This window comes from Schistocerca serialis, chromosome 2, assembly GCF_023864345.2.
Source record: "Schistocerca serialis cubense isolate TAMUIC-IGC-003099 chromosome 2, iqSchSeri2.2, whole genome shotgun sequence".
Taxonomy (NCBI): Eukaryota; Metazoa; Arthropoda; class Insecta; order Orthoptera; family Acrididae; genus Schistocerca; species Schistocerca serialis.
The window spans coordinates 666,396,272-666,421,559 of record NC_064639.1 but is presented as its reverse complement, the minus strand read 5'-3'; positions in this window follow the sequence as shown (position 1 = coordinate 666,421,559).

The following is a 25,288-nucleotide window of genomic DNA, read 5'->3' as shown; positions in this document are numbered from 1 at the left end:
CCATCTGTACACTCCTCACTGTGCTGTCAGGATACTGCTCACATCAGTACGAATTCACCTTTCCCTCTGAAACCTACCATTAACTCTCGAAAATCGACGATGTCATCAAATAACTGTTGCTGCAAAGACGTAAAATATCGGGCTCTCCCTTTTTTGTACTAGTTCTTAAAAATTTGTGATTATCTTTCGTTTTCATCTGGTCCCATTCGCCATTTCCTTCCTATTCATCTAAAAACGTACTACCGCGACTCGCACTCCACACGATACCGAGCGAGGTGGCGCAGTGGTTAGCACACTGGACTCGCATTCGGGAGGACGACGGTTCAATCCCGTCTCCAGCCATCCTGATTTAGGTTTTCCGCGATTTCCCTAAATCGTTTCAGGCAAATGCCGGGATGGTTCCTTTGAAAGGGCACGGCCGATTTCCTTCTCAATCCTTCCCTAACCCGAGCTTGCGCTCCGTCTCTAATGACCTCGTTGTCGACGGGACGTTAAACACTATCCAGCCCCCCCCCCCCCCCCCCCCGCACTCCACGTGCGCACGGCACGTAATATAAGACTTCGCCTATGACGCGCCTCTAGATATACCACAAAGCAGACAACATCGCAGTTCTGGCGATAATCAATAAGTGATAATCACAGATGAGAAAGTACCGCCAGCGGCAAATGTCGCACCATAAACGATTATCGATAAGTGTATCCACACTCGAAAACCACCAACAATAACACCTCGCTCCACTGGCGATAACCCTAACCGAACCACAGCGGGGGGAAAAAATATTTAAATGTCAACACGCCTCTGGCGTGGACCACCGAATTTCATCTTGCAAGATACTCTATCGGTTTCGGCGGCATGATCCAAATCACACCAAGCGAAACGTCCCCTTTGAAAAATTATAAATGACTGTGCTGGTAAACTTCTACGTTATTTGATTTTCAAACAGTGAGCAAACCTCGACATACTCAAACAGTTTTTTCTTTACTTATTCTGATCATCACTAAACTGACACACAATAATTTTAGCGCAACGCAGTCTGACTTTCAATAATCCCTAAAAGAGAATGGCCCTGACTAACAATAATCTATACCTTTCATGAATGACTTACCTCACAAAAATCTTAGTTACTCGAACTACCGCAATACAGCGAGCGCCAATACTGCCAGCTAAATAAAAGATTGTAACTACTGAAGGCATTAACTACTGATAAGCATAGTTAGCAAATGAAAGATCTGGACAGAGAACGAACGATGTATTTACCTTAATAGCGTTCAAAAGATCGTCCAGATCGTCCAGTCAAAACTCTGGCATCTCTCTCCCCACATCCCCCACTGCTGGCGGCTCACCTGCCCAACGCTACGTGCTATTCACATCCAACTGCCTAACACTGCAGTGGAGAATATTCCAACAATGCCAACCAGCCACAGACTACACACAGCACAGTCAGTGATTTCCATCCAGAGCATTAGGTGGCGTTACCAACATAAAAACCTAAACAGCCTACTTACAAAAGATCCACTGTCGCATCGCAAATCGCAAAACAGCACATTCAGTGATTTTCATCCAGAGCATTAGGTGGCGTTACCAACATAAAAACCTAAACAGCCTACTTGCAAAAGATCCACTGTCGCATCGCAAATCAACTTTTGGGGCACAACTATCGCCTCCTCACTACGAATAGTGGAACAGACTGTGCATATTGGCAATGCATGCAATATCAATGGAAGAAACCAAACCATTACCACATTCCAAGATCAGTTCTGAGAAGAAATGTCTCACCAGGTTTGTGCAATTATTTATGAACCAAAAACGCAATTTTCTTATTGTTCCAAGACATACCTTTACTGTAGCGTGACAAGCAACTAATACAGCAATACTTAAGTGTTAAACCAACCAGTTTTGTCATAAACCCAAGAGGTTTCCGCCGAGAAATCTACACATTCCTATCCACGAAATAATTTTCTGCTGTGAGACACGAGAGGATACGAGTAAGTCTCAAATCTGCGGCAAATTATTGAAGTGCAAATGCTGTACAAGAAACTAGAAACGTCTAACTCACTGATAAGATGTCACGGGAGAAAATCGTATCCGCTAATTATAATAATAAATCATCCAAAACGTTAAGTGCAAGCAAATAAGGGGAGTATACTAAGTGATTACATAAATTACTTGGAGACAAATAATACTTAACACTAACTTAATGATACACCTACCAATCCCTCTATTATTTCTTGTTTACCCTGAGTTCCAGACCGGCATGAACTGGCTAGAATATTGCACTTCCCTCCTAACGTTATTTCTGTTTTCTTGAAAATTACCACCATTCGTAGCCTGTCTACTTCTGTCATTCCACTGAGGTTCATTAATAAATATTTGACCTTGATGTCGGTTTCTTTTTCGCTCTGTTTCTTTCTATAATTTGCCCGTCATTATTTCCACCTGTAAATGCACCTTCCGAATTTCGTTCATAATGTCTCATTCGGTCCCTCACGTTTTGTACTTCCTTGGCAAAGTCTAACTCCCGTAGGGCGCTTTTCAATGACTCTATTATGTCATTATATTTGCCAATGAGCAGTTACTGGTACATAATGGCAGTTTGATATAGCAGTGTCCCATTGTCTCCTTATCATTGTACAGGCGGTCAAGGTAAAGGTTCTTATTGACAAGCATCTCGAAAAACCTTACCGGACTGTGGCACCCCGATTCTTCGTAATCCTTCCCTAACATAATCCCCTATTTAATCCTTTCTGGGGTGTCCTGTGACCAGTACGTCTTCAGGAAAACCTCTCTAAATTCGCCGTAGCTGCGGATGTTTGCTGCACCGATACGCTTGTGCCATATTCCAATGTGTATACTAGTGTCCATGAATCGGGTAGTACCGTATCATACTCAGCAATCCATGACTTGGGATGTAATAAATTGTGGTTCTGTCTGTAAACCGGACAATTTTGAATTGAAAGAAAATGTTTTAAGTCGAAATATTCATAATTTTGCGCCCAAGGTTTCAAATGCTGTTGTACCCTCGTCTTATTCCCGTACGCCTGAGTCGGCTCGGTATTTTTTGCACTACACACCACTGACTGCACGCGCTCGGCTGAGCGTCGTAGCCCGTTAAGAGGGCGTTCCTACCATACGTCGGCCTGTGCCAGGGATGTGGCTGCGGACTGAGTTGCAAAATTTTATCTTTGACATTCCTAGTGACATTCCTAGTGACCAACGAACTCACGGAGACGTACTGTCGCTTCTAACTAAATTTCTACGCGAGCAACCCGTTCGCACATTTGTCTCATTCATCCGCCAGCTCATTATACTGGGTGGTGAGACGTGTTTGCTCGTTTTTGACACCTAATATTTCTTCCTATGTCTTTTCAAATACTTTCCGCCGCTGTTCTTTAAGAGCAGAAATAGACTTTTGGTTGCACTCACTTCTGCTCTTAAACAATCAGAAATAGCCTTTTGGTTACACTCACTTCGACCTTTGCCAGCGCTGCTTGATCCCACGCAGTTTGGGAATTTTTTCCGCGCATCTCGTCCTACTAATCTGGCTGTCCTAGCCTCATGTCTGGAATGTGCCGCTAGTTCTCCAGTCTCATTTGAAGTTTTCCTACTGTCTTCCATCTTCATTCCGACCTGATTTACGTTTACGGCAAACTCATCAGCCTTCCTTTGAATTTCCTTAAATTCTTTCATGGCTTCTAGTGCCTTCTAAATTTCCCTAATTTCATTCTTGAGAATCTCCTTTCTTTGGTCTCCTCGCTGCCGTCATTTCTTCCCTTTTCCTTCGTCTCTTCTCTGGCTCTTACATATACTGAAGGATCGATTCTAACTGTGCACTTCCAGTAACGCACCCTGGACTAGACACAAGTGACTCAACTACTCCATGACGCCATGCCCGTGAAATCGGAGTGTTACTTTCCCTGACTGTACCTCTTTCCGTATTTATAGAACCTGCATGACCTGCCTCTTGGTATCGTTTCCACTTTATTTGCTGAGTGAAAACCCTCAACATCGGAGTATTCTGCAATCGACATTTGTGCCCCGTTTGCAGGGTGATTTAAATGAACTTCTTCCGCCGACCTATCTTGTTCCGCAGCAATGACTGGCTCGTGTTCCATCTTGGACAACATAGTGCGCAGCCTTTCTCACTATACAAATGACCTTTGCTCCTCATAAGCATTCAAATCGAATGCAGCTTCCGCAACTTTCCGACTCTAAAGCAACAGGAGCCACAACTCTACTCTGACTTTCTTTTAAATAATGCACTCATTTATGCCTAAGCCCATGAAACAAAACCTACTCTAAAATGTCGTACACATTTATTCCTCAAAAGCTTTCACAACGCTGTTAGCAACGACTCGACGACAAGAAGTAAAGCAGAAGTCACCGACAAGACACAATGAGAAACAAAACAAAACAAGCCGGCCGGGGTGGCCGAGCGGTTCTAGACGCTACAGTCTGGAACCGCGCAACCGCTACGGTCGCAGGTTCGAATCTTGCCTCGGGCATGGATGTGTGTGATGTCCTTAGGTTAGTTAGGTTTAAGTAGTTCTAAGTTCTAGGGGACTGATGACCTCAGAAATTAAGTCCCATAGTGCTCAGAGCCATTTGAACCATTTTGAAAACAAAACAAAGGTAAATGACGTAAACAATACAAACACTGTAATTAAAAGACTGCAACATACTACAAAATGCTGGGATACAACGCATAGACCCAAAGCTGAGTCTAAATGTTCTCAGTGAACAATAGCCTCCCTTTGAAGATAACGCACTAACTACGTAAAGAAACCGCTTGTTTTAATCATAAATATATTTCTGTAACAAAGTATTATCTCCTCAATGACCTTCAAATAGTGAGCTACACCCTTAATTTTTATCAGTTAGTGAATTTACCCATGTTGCCTAAGCCTGTAGTCACCTTCAGAACCCAAATTATAAACAAAGTAAATAATTTAATACGGCCCGACATTAAATTGCTGGTGTATCAATGTACGACCACAACAAAATAAAAACAGTGAACAGTAGAGGAACTTTGAATGAGAACAGTGGCGTATTATGTTCACAAAACAATGACAGGTTTTATTAATCCTCTTGTAACAACAACTACCCGATAAATCTTACACAAAAATGATAAACCCAAATCAGGCAAGCAATGATGTTTAGTTGACAAATCATACATTGGAGAGGAAACTATACAAATTCACCCCTGAATTAATCCCTTTTCCAACGAAATCTGACTCTGTTTACGTAAATGCACTGTGAGGCCCTGTTCTATTAAAATGGGAATCAACTGTACCACAAGCTATGGTTCACCTGAGAACAGGGAGCTGTGAATACCATTTACAACCCTGCTCGACGGTGCAGCAGTGTTGCTCCCTTCCACCTTGATTCAGGCGGCAGCAGAAAACCGCGCGCTGTGGACGAGGGACGGTGTGCTACAGCAACCGTGATGTTCTGACGCATCCAAGAATATTTGGCGTTCCGGTCATCAGAACGCAGGAAACTTTCGTATCAGAGTCGGCAGATTTCAGTCAAAATATTCTCTACTCATTAAATTTCCGCTCTTGACTGTTGTGTTGATCTAGTACCCAGTCCAGATACAGCACCGGGTTTCCCACGCTGGGGGAGCAAGCCTCCACTTTGCGTATCCTGATAGGAGCCAATCAGTTGACTCCTAATCTCTCACGTCTGAAACAAGAAGATTTTAGACTGTGGAGGCGTCTTTCTCACGGTAAGCATGGCCATGTTTTGGCAAAAAGCATCTTCCTAAATGGGACCACAGGTGCTCATTTATGGAGAGATCTAATCATTCTGGGCTGACCATTTCCAAGAACGCTATTAGCCTTGCCAGACAGCCGTGCCCATGAAATATATCTTTTTACTGCTTGCTAAAGGAATCTAGCGTCAGGGGAAGGAGGAGGTTACAGTTTTGCCTCCACTAAATACGTACGCCAGCCACCCTGTTTGTATCATCCCAGCTTCTAACATGAGAATTCATGTTTTGTGACCTTCCCACGGTTTGCACAGGGGCTCAGTTTACAGCAGTCTCCCTTAAACGGCTTCCTCCGCCGACGTTCCGCTATCCGCCCATCTCTGTGAGCGATGCCACCTGTCCCAGGTGTTTTGCGAACCGGAGCCCTTCTGTGCGACCCTTAGTGGAAGGAGGGAAGGCATTGGCCAGAAGTCCCTCTGCAGGTAAGATCCACTGAGCGCTGCTTCCCAGAATCGCTGCCGGCCGCGGTGGCCGTGCGGTTCTGGCGCTGCAGTCCGGAACCGCGGGACTGCTACGGTCGTAGGTTCGAATCCTGCCTCGGGCATGGGTTTGTGTGATGTCCTTAGGTTAGTTAGGCTTAAGTAGTTCTAAGTTCTAGGGGACTTATGACCTAAGATGTTGAGTCCCATAGTGCTCAGAGCCATTTGAACCAGAATCGCTCACATAGCCCTGTTGCTGCACTCAGCATTTAGATCACCCAGTTCATCTCCTTCACTGTTCTCCGTCGCAGCCACAAAGGCCCCTCAGGTACAAGTTCGATACAGGTTACAGACCCAGTTATAAGAACATTCTGGCCACAATTTCCCCATGTAAAAACGTCATAAACTACACGTACCAAATGAAGTACCGGGGAACACCGAGATGATGACCTAAAATATGAATGTTAATCTGACTGATGTTGTTAAGGTGAGATAGTTCCACTGTGGGGAGCCTGTGACCAGTCAATTGGGAATATCACTGTTAGTCACTTCTTTCATTTCTTCATCATCTATCTCACCTTCTTCAAGAGTTATATTATTTAATTTACCACTGTCTTTGAAACATTGCATTAACCTACCTAATATGTATCGATTCAGATACTTTCCCGTACTCTTTGCTATGTTATGCAAGTCATTACAATTAAGTTAGCCATTATATTCGTTTTACAGTACCCCGAAGTGTTAAGAAATGTCTGGTTCATAAGCTACATTTGAGGAAGCACTTTGTTTGTTGGAGAGCTGCAGTACGGAACAGTCTTTAAATTGAACAAAGTGCATTATAAGATCAGTCCAATCTATATTCGTTATTGAAATACTGTTCACAGTGTGAGGCTAGTCAAGTTGTTCATTCGTGTTAGTCCACGCACTAATATCCTTCCGTTCTTAATGTGCAATGGATAAGTAATTATTACTTCGAGACTGGTTACTGCTATCTTTCTAACTTCATTTCGTTCTTAAATTTCATTCTTAAATGTTCACTGTTCAAAGAGAGCAAGGTTGCTTTTGCATGGATTATTTTGGGTTACGTTCGTGACGACAGAGTCTTGGTTTTGTGCTTAATAATGTGGATAGAACTATCACCATGACTTTGTAAGTTGTGTAGATATTCTTAATTCTGAATACATAAAATTATTCACAATATTTATCGTGACCTTATTTATCAGAAATGCCTCATTTAAATGTATTTCGAGTAGGGTGCAGCCAAAGTGTTGTGGTTTTGTGTAAAGTAACTACTTAAGTAAAAAATCACTCTGATTAAATTTAGGGCCATTGAGTCATGGTTGGAGCTTGACGATAACATTGAGTACAACATCTCTGGATGCTACCTTGTTTTCCGGAATTGAATAAGATAAGGAAACTGAATATGGTATTACGATGTATGTTGCTCTGTCGCTGTGTGCTGGAATGTTGTGAGTTGTACCAATGTGTCACTCGACTGTTATCACTGTTACATACGAGACGCGCTGGAGTTCTATTAAATGATCTTTGAGATAGTTAAGGAATCCCTGCACTCTGAAATAATTGCTACACAACAGGGGAAACTTCACCACAGCACAGCTGATCGTTATAAGTGAGAAGCTAACCCGCGCTAGGACAACCTGTTACTTTCACAAAACTATTCACTTCTGTATTCTGTAATACAAGTTTATGATGTTCAGGCCCTTATCTCTTCCGTTGCGTTAGATTATATAAAAGTGTGTACTACATGGTTTCTTTAGAGACCTTTTTCGAGTCAGATTGTACAAGAAACTTGTTTCTAGGTGATTACATAATTACTCTGCATTCACCAGAATATCAGAACTTTCTCATCACTAGCGATGAAAGTGGCTCAAGCAATTTCAAACACACGCTTCCAAACACGAAACTTCCAAAACGTATTAAGAGAATAATCAACTCTTCCAGCTAGTAATTCTAGATAACGGCTTCTCGCTTAAAACTTCGTTACATTAATGCAAATGTGAAGGTTAAAACTACGCGTTTCTTTACGACGTATCCATATACCATAAAGTACAAAAACGTTGTAAAAATAAGTAGTTGGCACATTCTTCAATAAAATTAAAACACTGTGCCTCGTTTATTATCCAATCCAACCTCTTTTCATAATATAAAGCAGTAAATCAAAATAGTACCATCCTGGTGCTTGAGTCGAATACAATGTCCATTTCCTTTCTTAAGAAGCAGCTGCTGTCTGTGGAGATTGCCTCATCGTATTCTGTGCTTATTCTTCATGACCTTCATCGCATACACAGAAGTTTTTCTGAGTACCCGGTCCTCCCCGGAACCCTACGCTGTGTGACGGCGCAGATATTCTTTGCCATCCAGTAATATTCTTTTTCTTCTTCTTCTTCTTCTTCTTCTTCTTCTTCTTCTTCTTCACTTCATGGAGTATGCTTACAACTGCTCTTCACTGAAGCAATATGTTTCCCGGGCGTCCTACATTTATTTCTCTTCATGGTTTATAATTGATTATTTGTTTAACTAATTTGTCTTCCCCGATTCTGTTGGTATGTCGTTTCCATATTATGCATCCTTAAACAGTATCAGCTAAGTTCTTCTCTTATAATATTATCCTGCTTCGGTCTTGGGAGAACGTCCTTTAAATACATTATGTGATCAAATGTATCCGGACACCACCAAAACAAACGTTTTCATATTAGATGCATTGTGCTGCCACTTACTGCCAGGCACTCCACGTCAGCTACCTCAGTAGTCATTAGACATAGTGAGGAAGCACAATGGGGCGCTCCAGGGAACTCACAGACTTCGAACGTGGTCAGGTGATTGGATGTCACTTGTGTCATACGTTTGTACGCGAAATTTCCATACTCCAGAACATCCCTAGGTCCACTTTTTCCGATGTGACAGTGAAGTGGAAACGTGAAGGGACACGTAGAGCACAAAAGCGTACAGGCCGACCTCGTCTGTTGACTGACAGAGACCGCGGACAGTTGAAAAGGGTCGTAATGTGTAATAGGCAGACTAACACACGTGAATTCCAAACTGCATCAGGACCCACTGAAAGTACCATGAGTTAGGCGGGAGGTGAAAAACTTGGATTTAACGGTCGAGCGGCTGCTCGTCAGCCACACATCACGCCGGTAAATGCCAAACGGCGCCTCGCTTGGTGTAAACAGCGTAAACATTGGACGATTGAACGGTGGAAAAACGTTGTGCGGAGTGATGAATCACGGTACACAATGTGGTGATCCGATGGCAGGATGTGGGTATTCAGAATGCCCGTTGAAAGTCATCTACCAGTGTGTGTAGAGCCAACAGTAAAATTCGGAGGCGGTGGTGTTTTGGTGTGGCCGTGTTTTTCATGGAGGGGAGTGTTTTTCATGGAGGGGGCTTGCACCCTTTGTTGTTCTGCGTGGCACAATCACAGTACAGGCCTACACTGATGCTTTAAGCACCTTTTTGCTTCTCACTGTTGAAGAGCAATTTGGGGATGGCGATTGCATCTTTCAACACGATCGAGCACTTGTTCATAATGCACGGTATGTGGCAGAGTGGTTACACGAGAATAACATCCCTGTAATAGACTGGCCTGCACAGAGTCCTGACCTGAATCCTATAGAACACCTTCGGGATGTTTTGGAACGCCTACTTCGTGCCAGGCCTCACCGACCGACATCGATACCTCTCCTCTGTGCAGCACTCCGTGAAGAATGGGCTGCCATTCCCCAAGAAACCTTCCAGCACCTGATTGAACGTATGTCTGCAGGAGTGGAAGGTGTCATCAAGACTAAGGGTGGTCCAACACCGTATTGAATTCTAGCATTACCGAAGGAGCGAGCCACAAACTTGTAAGTCATTGTCAGCCAGGTGTCGGATACTTTTGATCACATAGTGTATTTTTAATCATTTCTTTAGTAATATCCAAGACTCCCTTCCATATGTTAGAATACGGATAGCCATTACTTTGTAAAATTTTAGATTTATATCCCTGTTTGTTTTGTCACCCAGTGTTCTGAGTATTATGCCACGTATCGCTGAAACTTATTTAATTTATTAGTGGCGTCGTTTTGATATTCATAGCTAACATCGCAGCCTAACAACTGAAAATGTAACACCCGTTCTACTGATTTTTAAGGTAGTAGTATTTTGGAGCGTACAGCAGATATCCCTTTGAAGACGATTACTTTTGCTTTTTTACTGAAATCTTTAGATGATAATTCTTACAGCTTTGACTGAGGCGAAGTATTGCAAACCGAGGGATATTTGCTTTTCTCCGAATAATTAACTGGTTACCAGCAAAAAGTGTAGTATTATTCCGACACCTTGTTTTACTTCATATTTCCACTCTCTAACAGTGTCGTTTAAGCATTTGCTGCGTATAGTAGATGAAATGCTTGCCGCACTCCTCTGTCGATCTGTATTGACCCAGTCTTCTCTTTCCTTCTAATTATTACAGTTTATTTGCGCGGATACAAACCCTTTATTTATTACTTACATCAAGTGCCTCGGAAACCCTTGTTTTTTCATGATGTTGCAAAGATTAGTTCTGTTTGCTGCACCTTAAATCTTTTCATAATCTGCGAATGAAATATGAATCTCTAAGTTGTACTCTCGTCGTTTTTTAATTATGTGCTGTGGAGATCGTCCCGACCTAAAACTCTTTTGGTCTTTTATAAGGACGACGTCAGCTATCTTTGTTACATAGATTCAGAAAGGGATACGTTTTTTAAATTCATCTCTTCCGTTTTCAATTAACACTTCATGGGGAATAAAACGAGCGGATATAGCTCGATGGCTACACTGCATCACAGTTTACGGGAAATGCACATGAATAGTGGTACGGCGCCGTAAGAGGGAAGTCTGCGGCTACTCGAGCAAGCGGAAGGAGCGCGAGGAGACGGAGCGCTCCGGAGTGCGGCCGGTATCGACTCCGAAGAGGTCGGCGCGTGTCACGCCGCCCACTCTCCCGGCGTCGACCTGCCGGACGGCTGGAATTAGGCCTTCCGGCGCTGTCTGCGTCCCCCGGACTCGCCTCGCCGAGCCGCCCCTGTCCCCTGGGCCCTCCGCAGCGGCCACCCTGCGCGCACCCACGTGCTGCGGGCTGCCTCAGGCCAGCCGGCAGGCGACGATCCGCAGCCCGGTCACGCGCCGCGCGGCTGTGAGCTGACAGATGGCATGACGCCGCCCGATATCGGCTTACCTGTCGGCCGCGTGTGCCAGCTACCAAAGCTCGCACGAAAGGCTCAGCCGCACATGTGGGTGAGTACGCGCCACCCTTCAAGCAGCTGCAGAGGAACTTCCATTTCTCCTTAATATCTTCGGAAAAGTATTTGCAATTTAGTCACAGTTTAAGATTTCGTAATTTGCAGATATGGTTTCATAAAGTCTTAACGAAATGCAAACGGGCAGATTTTCAGATAAAAAAACTACAACAGCACTTCTGTTTTACTGCAGAAGATAGACAGCTACATGGACAGTCGTATGTGCTGTGAAGACAATATAGAGAATGGCGAAACTTCGCCGAAAGTACAGGGTTTGGAGAATGACATGGAAACACAGAGAAGTATGCATGCTAGAAATAAATGCAGGTGCTAGCCAAGCCTACATGTGATGCCGTTGTATTTGACCACGAACGGCTCCTGTGCAATGCCGAAAAATACGTTGCAACCGACAGTCGTGGTCAGAGCAGCTATTTACTTGTGAGTGCATCACGCCGAAGCTGAGTCAATTCGAACCTGAACAAATTGTTGGTGTTCGTGTGGTGGGTGCTTCCCTAAACTTGATAGCCAAAGTGTTTGTTCTTTCAAGAAAGAGGGTATCGAAGATTTATACCACCTACAGGGAAAGCAGACAGGACGGAAAGATGTGTAAATGACCGTCATTGAAGAGGAATGTGACGAAAATATAGAGGATGACCTGAAAAAGTCAGCACCAAAGCAGCACAAACGGAGCTCCATAAGCAGGAATCAGTTTGACAAATTCTGCATCCAACATCTACAGATCTGTGCGTTATAGAGAATAACGTCATATTAATACGTCTTGCGGCATTTGTGTACCATTTATAGTAATGGAGAGTGGTCATATAACGTCATGTGTTAGACGTAAGGCGTATTTTGATAGCTCCTTGTGCTTGTAAGGTGTATGAAATCGAATTTTTGTAGCGATTGTCCTTACATCGCGATAAGCATATTTTTAATGCGTTATACAGACAATTTGGCTATGGCAATATTTAACTTGTGCTTGCAAAGTGTGAGACGTCTCACAATATATGGTAAGTTTATTTATTTATTTTCTCTGACATTGACTTTGGAAATGTAACGTCTCCCACTATGTCTTTGGTCATGTGCTTATAAGCGGTCCATGTCCTTCTGCAGTTTAAGTGATATTTGGTAATAAAAGCACTTTTTTCCTTCCTTCTCTAACAAGATTGTTGTGTTGTGAATGTGTTTGTTATGGTATAATTTGTTACAGGATTTATTTCCACGAGCCAGAATTTCTACAAACGCAGCTGCACAGATTGAATAGATACTTTACGTATTTAGATGCCGCTGCAACGTGAACATTGCACTTTTCGTGTTGCTGATGTATTTTTAGAATATAGCCAGCAATGATACTGGAAAAAATACAGTCTATAAATCTTTCAGAGATCCTTTTGGTTGCAAACTTTTGTTATTTACCTTCTTTCTAGTATGGCTATGTCATTTGTAATAATAGCAATAATTGGCAATCAATATATAGCATTTTTCCAGTGAATAAAATGATGTATTACGTTTGTCCCTCGTAAAATGGTGTTTGAGAACAATTTAGATGCGGAAACGAATTGGAGGATGTTCTGTGACTTGCATCAAGAGTAGTTACACTTAGTCATTCTCTTTGCCTGCTTACTATGGTATGTTAGATAACACCTATTTTTACGCAGTTATGAGCCTGGCCAGGTTAGTTTTACGACTTAGAATCCTACATTGGGGTACATACTTAAGAATTTTGGCCACTAATTTTGCTTACATGTGTAGATGTGGAAACTAACTCATACTTTCTTTTACTTTGCAGCCGTATTTGTCCAATATTGTGACATCACGTTAGTTGATTTGAGCCTTACAGTGTTTTTCCACGTGTTAACCTCAAATAGGCTCCGGATATTCGGTGTAAATATTGCGTTTTTTGCACTGCCTACGTATTTTGCAGACATTTAGATTTTTTCAACATCTTACATGTTAAAAGTGTTTTTTTAATACTGTAGCCATCTATTGGTGACAATAAGAAGTTTTACAGTGAGAGGACCAAGTGAGATGTGAAACAGGACTTGGTTTCGTTTCACATTTTCAGAGTTTGTGGAACAGTATTTAAGGTAAACTCTTCCTCAAGAAATACAAAATCCTAATTTTTATTTATATTTTATAAGTAAATGTTGGTTTTTAATTATTTGTGGAGAAATATGCTATCCTCTCGTTTCAGTATTACAGGGTGAATGATATACAGCTTCAAATTAAATTTATGAACATGACTGATGATCAAATCCTGTACCTTACTTATCTCCTGTCCCACCAAATCAGTAACAGCAAATAAGCCATTTTTGTCTGCCTAGATCTTGGGACTTTTACCGGTTTTTAATTATTTATGGAGAAATATGCTATCCTGTGGCTTCAGTATTACAGGGTGAATGATATACAGCTTCAAATTAAATTTATCAACATGACTGATGATCAAATCCTGTACCTTACCTATCTCCTGTCCCATCAAATCAGTAACAGCAAATAAGTCATTTTTGTCTACCTAGATCTTGAGACTTTTACCTTACCATTTACAACCGCCTTGTTTAGTTAACAAAAACGCTGAAATACTTCGGACTAGCACTTAATCACCAACTAACATGGAAGCTCCATCTACGAACCATTCCATAGAAAGCACAATAGGCGAAAATTACTAACACTACTAACTGGCCAAACATGGGGACTGTCCCTTCAACAGACCTCCACAGCTATAAAGCCCCGATCTTATGCATCATCTGCTACGTCAATGTGGAACGGACTTCCGCTCCTGCCTCTTTCGAACGTACCCTACAGATCCTCGAACGCCATTCACTCTACCTAGCCTTTCGGATCTGCTTACCCTCCCCCACCCGCATCCCCTACCAACTTATAAAACTTCCAAGCCTACTCTTCCATTTTGAACAACTCTCAATATCCTACATTACCCATAAACTCGTAAGTACTCACGCCCTAGTTTCCCTCTGCCCACTGATCCTGGTACTCTGCCGCACGTCTGCAGCACATTCCCCCAAAACTGCACTTACCCACCCTATACATACTCTCCCAACGAAACTTTAATCGCCTTCCCTTACCCAATCATGAAATCCGTCCTGATGTATACCAGTCCTACCAGATCTGGGAGACCCCTGCCACCCATCTCATGTCAGGGCTCCATTCCTCTGAAACCCTCTCCACCCACTTCGTAAGTCTTGGTTCAGAACTGCACTTGGTTCAGAACTGCATCCCTCTCCACTTTATCCCTCCTCCAAACACCCTCCTATGTACTACCCGTAAATGCTACGTTCCCATGACACCCTTCTCTCTGGCAGTCTACATCCGCTGATGTTCAGTGACTTATGTATCTGTTTTAATGAGTCACACAACGGCATTTCTGTTTTACTTTATGCAACTGTCTGTCTGTTTCTAAATCTTCGTGATCGCCACTCTTCTTCCATTTATCTGTGAAGACTTTGAAATTATATCCGCTGACAGCGCACCACCAGCCCATACGGAGCGAGGGAAATGAAATAATAATAAAGGAAAAAACTACCATTATCACTGGTGAACGAGTAATTAAACGAATTTTTGGGAATCAGTAGTGCAAACATAGCTGAAAAATGTTTCGACAATTCAGATACTTTATCACATTTGGTTCCCAAGTGGGAGCACTCAAGACGGACGAGCGTATACACTTACTTGGCCGTACGTGATAATGCTGATGTTATATAACGAAATGCTGATGAAAGTCTATGATTCCTGGTCCTCTCGCCTCCCCTCCTCCTCCCCCTCCTTCTCCTTCGCACATGCTCAGATGTCATGATGCTGACGTCAGTAGAATATAACATATACAATTTTCTTAGCACTGTAGGATTCCCATAATGACCTTCTGATACAATACAGCTGATGCTGACGTCATCGAAAGTGGCCTATCGCTCGATATTTATTCGGTCCAGAATGCCCACTATAATCTTACGTCCGCTACTGTCAAATTCTGTCACTTTCTGGTAGACGTTCCCACATCTTACAACAAGTCAATAGGATCTTCTCACAAAGAATCAACATTTGTTTTCTGACTGAGAAACCCACTGCGAAATTTTTCATTTTATTAAGGATGTAGATATGTTACTCCTGCCTACTTTGTCCGGTTATGCTAAAAGGATGACCATTTGCACATACGGGCAAGTGAAACACTTTATATCAATCTGATCTTTGTTGTGGGCCACTTTCATGGTGGTATTATTTTAATGGCATGCGCTTAAATGTATTGTGCAGAAAGACTGGAAACTTTAAAATCAATAAAATACCTAACAGTAACCGTACGGCGCGACCTAAAGTGGAATGATCACGTAAATCACGTTATACGAATAGCACACGTGGGGTTCCGAATCAGTGGTAGAATCTGAAGAATGTGTAATCCATCCCCGAAAAAAGTGGCGTACGGAAACCTCGTTCAACCGATTCGTATTTCTCTCCAGTGTGATATTTTAAGTTTATACAAGAAATTCAAAGAAAAGCAGCAGGTGGTGTAGTATGTGCGTCTAATGACAGGGTTACTGACATGTTTGTCGAAGTTCTATTATAGGTATTGCAAGAAAGACGTAGAGCAATAGAGATAGGTTTACAGCTGAAATTCATGGGATCTACGTTGCTGGAAGTAGCAGGAAACATTATTTCCTCCTACGTACATCTCGCGAAATGACAATGACCATAATACCACCGAATTTAGAATCCATACAGACGACCGTCGTTCTTCCCGGGCACCATTCGCAAGTTGAACAGCAGTGCTGCGAAATAATGATAGTACCATACGTTTCCTATGTTACACAACATATGGCGGACGTATTCAGGAATTACACGACTTCCTCTACCACCATTCCTCTTCAACACTAAATAGGATATTTGTTTAAGGTCTATTGTACCGCATCTTTTTACGAGGAAATTCCCAGTGAGCGTGTTATTGCAATGGGTGCTCGTCGGCTATAACTTCCTGAAGAACAGGGAAAAAACTTTCTGCCGTTACGACATTATTTTCAATAGCCCAGATCGACAAAATATGAGAGTTTCAAAAAAGCCTAAACAAGGTGAGCTCTGAAGTTCACATGGAATTTTTGTTTATGCGCTAAAAAATTAATTTCAATTTGATAAGCGTTTAATCGTAGTTTGCACGATGTGAGAAAGTTAGTTATGTTAAACAGTGATTGTTAATGATTAATATGACTAAGATATTTCAAGATGCAAAATTTATAAATTAAAAGTGTGAAAGTGAAGAACTCCATTGTTTTCATTTCGCCATATTGTTACTTCCATTTGGCAAACACGGTCTACGTATATCGAACACCACGTGTACACAGCTCACACGTGGAGACAACGTTGATTTTTCTCAGCCGAAGAAACAGCTTTTATGCCACAATGGCCGCCAAACTTTAGTGTTGAAGGAGTTATTCAAGATATGTTACTTTCGTAGTGATCTACTGTAAGCTGTATAGAGATCACGGGATAAAAGTCGTATTGTCTTTTACGCTTTATAAACATCGGGAGATAGTTAAGGAGTTTTCAAGAAGTCACAGGCAAACGCAGAATTTGATATATCGACGAAAAACTGGATTCCGTATGGAAAATTGCAGGTTTCAAATATCGCCTATGTCTTCGATGTTAAGACATCTTCCATTTTCCAGAAGGTTTTACATTGCGTTGTTCAAATTACTCTTATGACACACTAGCGAACCTGGTAATGCCTTGAAATTGCTACATATGTGTGGGAATTCAGTATACATCCTAAGCTCATTCCACTCTCTCTCCACCTCCTGCTCCCTCCCTCTATCGCCCATTTCCTCCTCCTCCTCCTCCTCCTCCTCCATCCTCTCCGTGCATTATACCCTCCCATGATTGTCTGTGTCCACCTGCTCCTGTTCAGTCACCTCCTACATCTCTGTCTCTTCCTTCACTCCCTCTACGTCGATTACCTACACAACCCCCTTACTGGCCATCTCCTCCAGTCTCTCTGAACCTGAGCCTAGGTTATTGTTATTACAAACGAGACCTTGATTGAGAATTGAAGTCGCTTAAATGAATGAGTCAAACGGTTGGGATCATTGATATAGAGCGTATGAGAAAGACTTCTCCAGCTACTGGATCTGCGACGATAATACACACCTTAAAAAAAAGTTTTGCATCACAACAGTTCCCAGAATTCCTGAAGGTAGATGTTTTCTGTAGATATTGTATCACAGACACAGCAGTCCCTTTGACTGTTCAGAGATGTCAGTAAAACCACCCAAAGATGCAAACAACCATGCATGAGCAGCCCCTATTAGACGGAAGAGGTCCGATAGAAGATCAGCTCCAGTCATTCCACCAGGAAGGAGGTACACGGCTCTTGCTGTCTGTAGTTCAACCATGCCCAGACGGTCAATACCGCGGTTCGATCGCGCCCGCATTGTTACTTTGTCACAGGAAGGGTTCTCAACAAGGGAGCTGTTCAGGCATCTCAGGGTGAACCAAAACGGTGTCGTTTGGACTTGAAGGAGATAGAGAGAGACAGGAACTGTGGCTAACATGCCTCGCTCAGGCCGCCCAAGGGCTACTACTGCAGTGGATGATCGCTACCTATGGATTATGACTCGGAAAATCCCTGACAGCAACGACACCCTGTTGAATAATGCTTTTCGTGCAGCCACATGCCGTCGTGTTACGACTCAAACTGTGCGCAATAGACAGCATGATGCACAACTTAACTCCCGACGTCCATGTCGAGGTCCATCTTTGCAACCACGACACCATGCAGCGCGGTACAGGTGGGCACAACAACATGCCGAAAGGACCGCTCAGGATTGGCACCACATTCTCTTCACCGATGAGTGTCGCATATGCCTTCAACCAGACAACCGTCGGACACGTGTTTGGAGGCAACCCGGTCAGGCTGAACGCCTTAGACACACTGTCCAGCGAATGCAGCAAGGTGGCGGTTCCCTGCTGCTTTAGGGTGTCATTATGTGGTATCGACGTACGCCGCTGGTGATCATCGAAGGCGCCGTAACGGCTGTACGATACGCGAATTCCATCCTCCGACCGATTGTGCAACCATATCGGCAGCATATTGGCGAGGCATTCGTCTTCAGGGACGACAATTCGCGCCCCCAATGTGCACATCTTGTGAATGACTTCCTTCAGGATAACAATATCGCTCGACTAGAGTGGCCAGCATGTTCTCTAGACATGAACCCTATCGAACATGCCTAGGATAGATTGAAAAGGGCTGTTTATGTACAATGCGACCGACCAACCACTCTGACGGATCTACGTAGAATCGCCGTTGAGGAGTGGGACACTCTGGACCAACAGTGCCTTGATGAACTTGTGGACAGTATGCCATGACGAAAAAAGACACGCATCAATGCAAGAGGACGTGCTACTGGATATTATAGGTGCCGGTGTGTACAGCACTCTGAACTACCACCTCTGAAGGTCTCGCTGTATGGTGGTACAACTTGCAATGTGTGGTTTTCATGACCAACAAAAAGGGCGGAAGTGATGTTTACGTTTATCTCTTTTCCAATTTTCTGTACAGGTTCCGGAACACTCGGAACCGAGGTGATGTAAAAATTTTTTTGTGTGTGTAGTTTCAATGGCAGTATTCGATACTGTTTCAGTTTGCAAATGTGTAGGATTACAATTTTACCGACGATTCAGATTTTGTAGTAGTTTTCTAATTATAAGCTGATAAGTCATAAATATAGCCTTCCTGTTTTCTGCAAAACCGACACCATGAAAAAAATATCACATTGTTGTTTATACATTTTTGTTTAAAATTACATATGTCGACAAAAAACTACATATGGGAGAAACACTTTCTCTAATCGTTTACCTGCCATGCAATCGCAGTTAAAACACACCTTTTTACAGCACAATACACCATTTTCATTCTCAATGTCGATTTTAAAAGAAAGCCTGCTTAGAGTAGCTTTAAAAAATTTTAATTAGAAGATTCAAACTTTTTCATGACTTTTTGGTGAAAATGTTTCTCCGCGGTATATTAGACACATATATTAGTGACGGAAAATAAAGTCGTACCACCAAGGAGTTGCGCGACATACACGAAAGTTGGTAGGCGTGTTTCTACATCTGAAAAATGATGTCTAATCAAATTTCGCGCCAGTCGAATAAGAGCGGCTCTATTACCACCGCCATGAGGGTGCACAACCGTTTGCTTCAAATGCACGCTGTAACGGTCGTGAGCCTTAGTTAACTCTGAGATTGGACGTGGTGGGTTGATGTAAGTCCAGAATTCCTTTAAGGCGACAAAGACCCCATTAGCAACACCTCACTGAGTTTGAATGACGTCGTGCAAGAGGGCTACGAGAAGCAGGACGCTCCTTATGCGATACTGCAGAAAGACGTAGCAGGAATGTAACCACAGTCCACGACTGCTGCCAGCGGTGGCCAGGGGCATGTTCCGAGGTAGATGCCCTACAATGTGCATTCCACTGACCCCAAACCACCGCCATTTGCGACTTCAGTGGTGTCAAGCGAGAAATCATTGGAGGGCAGGGAAGAGGTATGTTGTGATTTCTGATGAAAGGAGTTCTGACTTGGTGCCATTGATGACCGTATGTTTGTTAGATCAGTTCAGGACATGCACCCAACCTGTGTGCATACAGAGCATTACAGCATCGAGGCCGGCCGGTGTGGCCGTGCGGTTAAAGGCGCTTCAGTCTGGAACCGCGTGACCGCTACGGTCGCAGGTTCGAATCCTGCCTCGGGCATGGATGTGTGTGATGTCCTTAGGTTAGTTAGGCTTAATTAGTTCTAAGTTCTAGGCGACTGATGACCTCAGAAGCCATTTGAACCATTTGAACAGCATCGAGTAAAAATTTGTAGTAAATCGGTCATTAAAAACAACGTTTCATAATAAAAAAATATACAGCTTACGTCCGTCCGTTTGCTCATCAGAGATTCATGTCAGAAACTGAAGTAAGTCGACCGAGTACTATTCGAGATTTATGGTAACAACGTTAAGCAACAAATAATCTTAATATAGCAGTCGGTCCGGTGGTGCACGGTACAAATATGTTATGTCGCGCGAAAATGCGATTTTTCAGGTCAGATCTTAGTTCTATCGATCGTAGAGGAGAAAGGGTCAAGTGTTTTGGATAACTCTTGGCCGACCGACCATTCGTATATCTATTGAAACTAAGGGCACACTGCAGCTATCGTAAGGATCAAAATTTGAACATTACACATTTCTTCCAGCATTTGTACGTTGAGTAAATCGGTTGTTTATTTTGTATTATATGTCGTCTATGGTGAGTCTTAGACGGCTCGTAAAAGTAGCATTTGACCATTGGCGGTTCCTGAGAAAAACCCCGGAAAATATGATTTTTGGGTACCAAAGGTACCAGTTGTAGATCGTCACTTCTATGATTTCTATTTACGGCAAAACGTCGAAATTTTTATCATATGTTCTTAAAATGGTGTTCTCGGCGTACTTCGAACCTTTTTTTGATACTACTATCCGTTACAGAGATCCATAGATTTAAAGTTGCTGTATTTATGCATAAAACAGCAAAAACCAGTATTTAGCCGGTTTTTGCATCGGGGGCTGCAATTATCTAAATAACTAACCACAGAAAATGGCTCACATTTTAACCGTACATTCTTCAGACATTTATCTAAAAACGCCATTTTCCCATTTTCGAAAATCGTCATCCGTTACCGATATTCACCCAAAAAACCATGATTTTTTGGTTATCTAAAGCATCAATGTGGGGATTACGAATTCCATAATTTCTTTTGGTGGCAAATCGTCGAAATCTTTATGATATTCTCTTATGATAATGTTGTTGAGGAACGTTGATACTTTTTTCGATATCATTATCCGTTATGGAATCCAGAGGTTCAAACTTACCGTAATCATGCACGCAAAATATGCACGTAATATCCGGTCCGAATCTTATCCGTTATGGAATCCAGAGGTTCAAACTTACCGTAATCATGCACGCAAAATATGCACGTAATATCCGGTCCGAATCGAAAATATAATTTTAAATGACGTAGCGAACATATGGCAAGGGTTTTAGGCTCGAGGTGTCTGAGGTCACCAAACTACGTTTTCAGTTGGTAGTTTTCACCAACAAAACTTTATGACGCGCTGACTCTTTATAACTGGCGCTTCACGCCTATACAGGCTGCCTTGACCTGGAAATTATTCGATGGTTCCACCAGGCGGTTAAGCACTTTACAAAAAATTATCCTGTGATATGAAATTCTTTGTACTTGCAAATGAAAATGGCAATTTTTTTCATATACTCTAGGTGTAGCCTGAGAATCTTGTGTACTTTTATATAAGGTACAGTAAAGTGAAAGTTCGTTGGACTGGAGATGGTTTGTGTTAACCTTATATCATGCGTACTTACAGTATTTTTTGCACTCCTTCCAATCTGACTTTGTAAGCGTAGAACCGATGTAGTTTGAATTCAGCTGAGAGACATATCGCGAATTAATTAATAAGAGACTATACGTATCCCCCTAGCACACAAGAGGCCAGAACATTGTTACAGAAGCAACCAAAGAAAAGAACGCAAAATCCCGTGATTGACGATGTTTAGCACAAGCTCGAAATTTATCGCTATCTTCGATGCGAGATGCTTTTAATGGTTTCCACAATGAAATGCTGTCTTGAAATCAGAAATCCCAAAGAGAACACGTTCGAATGTATAGAATACCAGCGGCAAGTCACCATCAGTAACTTCATAGAACGATGCTACTGATGACAATGCCAATGAGGTAGAGTTACTGAACACGGTTTCCTGAAATTCCTTCACCAAAGAAGACGAAGTACAAATTCCTGAATTCAAATTATCAACAACATCCGACATCAAAAACTTGGAAGTAGATATCCACGGTGTAGTGAACCAACTTAAAGTCACTCAATAAAGGTAATGCCTACGGTCCGGATTGTATATGAGTTTCTTTCAGAGTATGCTGATACAATAGCTCCATACTTACCAGTCATTTATACCAGTCATTTACAGCTGCACCTAAAGAATCAGAAGTTGCAAGGTCACACCAATAGTCAAGAAAGGAAACAGGTGTAATCTGATGAGTTACAGATCCTTATCTCTACCGTCGATTTGGTGAAGTTGATTTATTGGCAAACAGCCAATACAGATTCAAAAAATATCGTTCTTGCGAAACACTAATATTTCTTTGTACTCACGAAGTAATGAGTGCTATCGACAGGGGATGTCAAATTAATTTTATATTTTTAGATTCCCAGAAAGATTTTCCCACCGTTCCTCCCAAGTGACTTCTAATCAAATTCCATACCTAGGGAGAATCGTTCCAATTGTGCGACTGGACTCGCGGTTTCCTGTCAGAAAGGTCACAGTTCGTGGTAACTGACGGAAAGACATTGAGTAAAGCAGGAGTTGCAACTGACGCTCCCCAGGTAAGTGTTACAGGACCTCTGCTACTCCTGACCTCCATAAACGATTTAGGAGACAATCTGAGCAGCCCCCTTAGATTTTTTGCAGATGATGCTACCATTACTGTCTTTGAAAGTCGTCAGATGCTCAAAAACAATCGCAAATTGATGTAGATAGTCTATCTGTATGGTACGAAAAGTGATAGTTGACAAGTCATCCACATGACTACCAAAAGGAAAACGATGAATTTTGGTTACACGATAAATCTTAGAAATATAAAGGCTCCAGATCAGCGAAATACTTACAGACTACAATTACGAATAACTTAAATTTGAACGACCACGTAGATAACGTTATGGGAAAAGCGAACCAACGAATGCAATTTATTGGCAGAATACTTTGAAAATGCAATAGGTCTACTAAAGAGACTGCCTATGCTGCGATTTTTCGTCCCCTTCTGGAATATTGCTGCTCACTGCGGAATCCTCATCAGATAGGATTGATGGAATATATCAGAAGCGTTCAAAGAAGGGCAGCGAAATAAGAGAGAGCGCGTTACGGATATGATGGAATTGTGGTGGCATTCATTAAAATAGAGACGTATTCCTTGTGGAAGTATCTTCTCAGGAAATTTCAATCACCAAATTTCTCTTCAGAGTGCGAAAATATTTTGTTGCGACCACCTACATGGGGAGAAATGATCATCATTATAAGATAAAATAAATCAGAGCTCACACGAAAGTTTTAAGTGTTCATTTTTCCTGCGTGCTGTTATAGAGTAGAACAGTAGAGAAATGGCTTGAAGGTGGTTCGATGAACCGTCTGCGAGGCCCTTAGTTGTGAATTGTAGACATATAGACATTGATGCAGACGTAGATGTAGTAGATATAGATCATAAATGTATAGGATTCGTTTCAAATAAGCAGCACACGCTGCTGTTACAGGGAAAAGAAGGGAATCAGCTGAAGAACACAAAAATGCGAATAGCTTCCTCTTTAAGAGACTCTGACAGGAAAGTGGGGAACCACCTTCGTCAGTCCTTATTCCACTTTCGTCACAAAAAATTTTGCCATGTCAACATAATCCCGCTATTTGTGCTGAAAGAGAGTACCGTAGAAGGGAGAAGAGATACTTATGGTGGGAGAGGGAAAATGGCAGTGAAAGAGAAATACAGATGGATAAAGCCAATAGCTGAGGGAGCGTAAGAGGGTGGAGGTAGTGATGATCAGTGTGCGACAGTGGCAGTAGAATAGGAAGAGAGATGGATGGACACAGTGACAGTGGGAGCAGAAGAGAGAGGAGACCGTGGAAATGAAAAAGAGGGATGACTGGAGACGTGGGCTTGGAAGCTCTGGACCCAAACCACCCCAAGGAAATTTGTGGAGAGAGTCGATGGTGGTAGAAGAGAAAGACAGCAGATTGTAAGTGAGAAAGAAAGAGACATTGACAATGAGAGAGAAAACGACTGGGACAAAGGCGATGGCAGTGGGAGAGGATGTAGGGAAAGTAGCAGCGAAGAAGTGCTAAGGAAGAGCGAGAGAATGGGTCAAAGACAGGGCAGTGGAAGAGACAGGAGAAAGTGCCAATGAGAGATAAAGAAGACTATGGGAAAGAGATGTATACCGACAGCACCAGTGACAGGGAGATCCTGAGTTTGAAGGCTTCATTATAAAGAGAGACTGGGTAAAAGGATTTAGAATGTTCTGTGTTAAAAGAGCGCGAATACCTTCGCATGCCACAATCTATAGTAAGAAAGGCAGAATGAGGATTGGGTCAGCTAGTTCCCCAGCTAGTATAGATTATGTACGCGCGAAAGGAAAGTTGTTGACCGGCATACTACAATAACTCATGCACTTCACAAAAATATGCATGTGCTACGCAGATCAGCCATAACATTACGACCATCGACCTACTACTGACATAAACCTCTCCAGGCGATAACTACGTCACCTGGCAAGGAATGACTGCTAGTCAGGCACACGCACGGTGTATGTAGTATCAGTGAGCGCGCTGCTCATGTGTAGAGACAGCGTGAAGGTGGTTCATTGAATCCTCTGCCAGGCACTTTATTGTGAATAGCAGAATAATCATGTAGATATAGATGTAGAATGGGAAAGGCGCACGATCTATCTGTCAGGCCGTGGGCATATTGTAAAAGTCCGGAGGCTCGGCACGAGCATTTCGGAAACTGCACGATTTGCCGGGTGTAGCACGAGTATTGTGGTGAGTGTCGCCGACACGTGGCGAAACCAAGGTGAAACCACGTTCAGACGTCGTGGGGTTGGCCGGTCATCCCTAGCAACAGGTGTCGGACGTCGAAGGCTGGGCAGACTGGTAAAACAGGGCACGCGGAGAACTGCAGCTGAACTAACACCAGAATTTAATTCTGGCCAGAGTACAAGTCTGTGTGA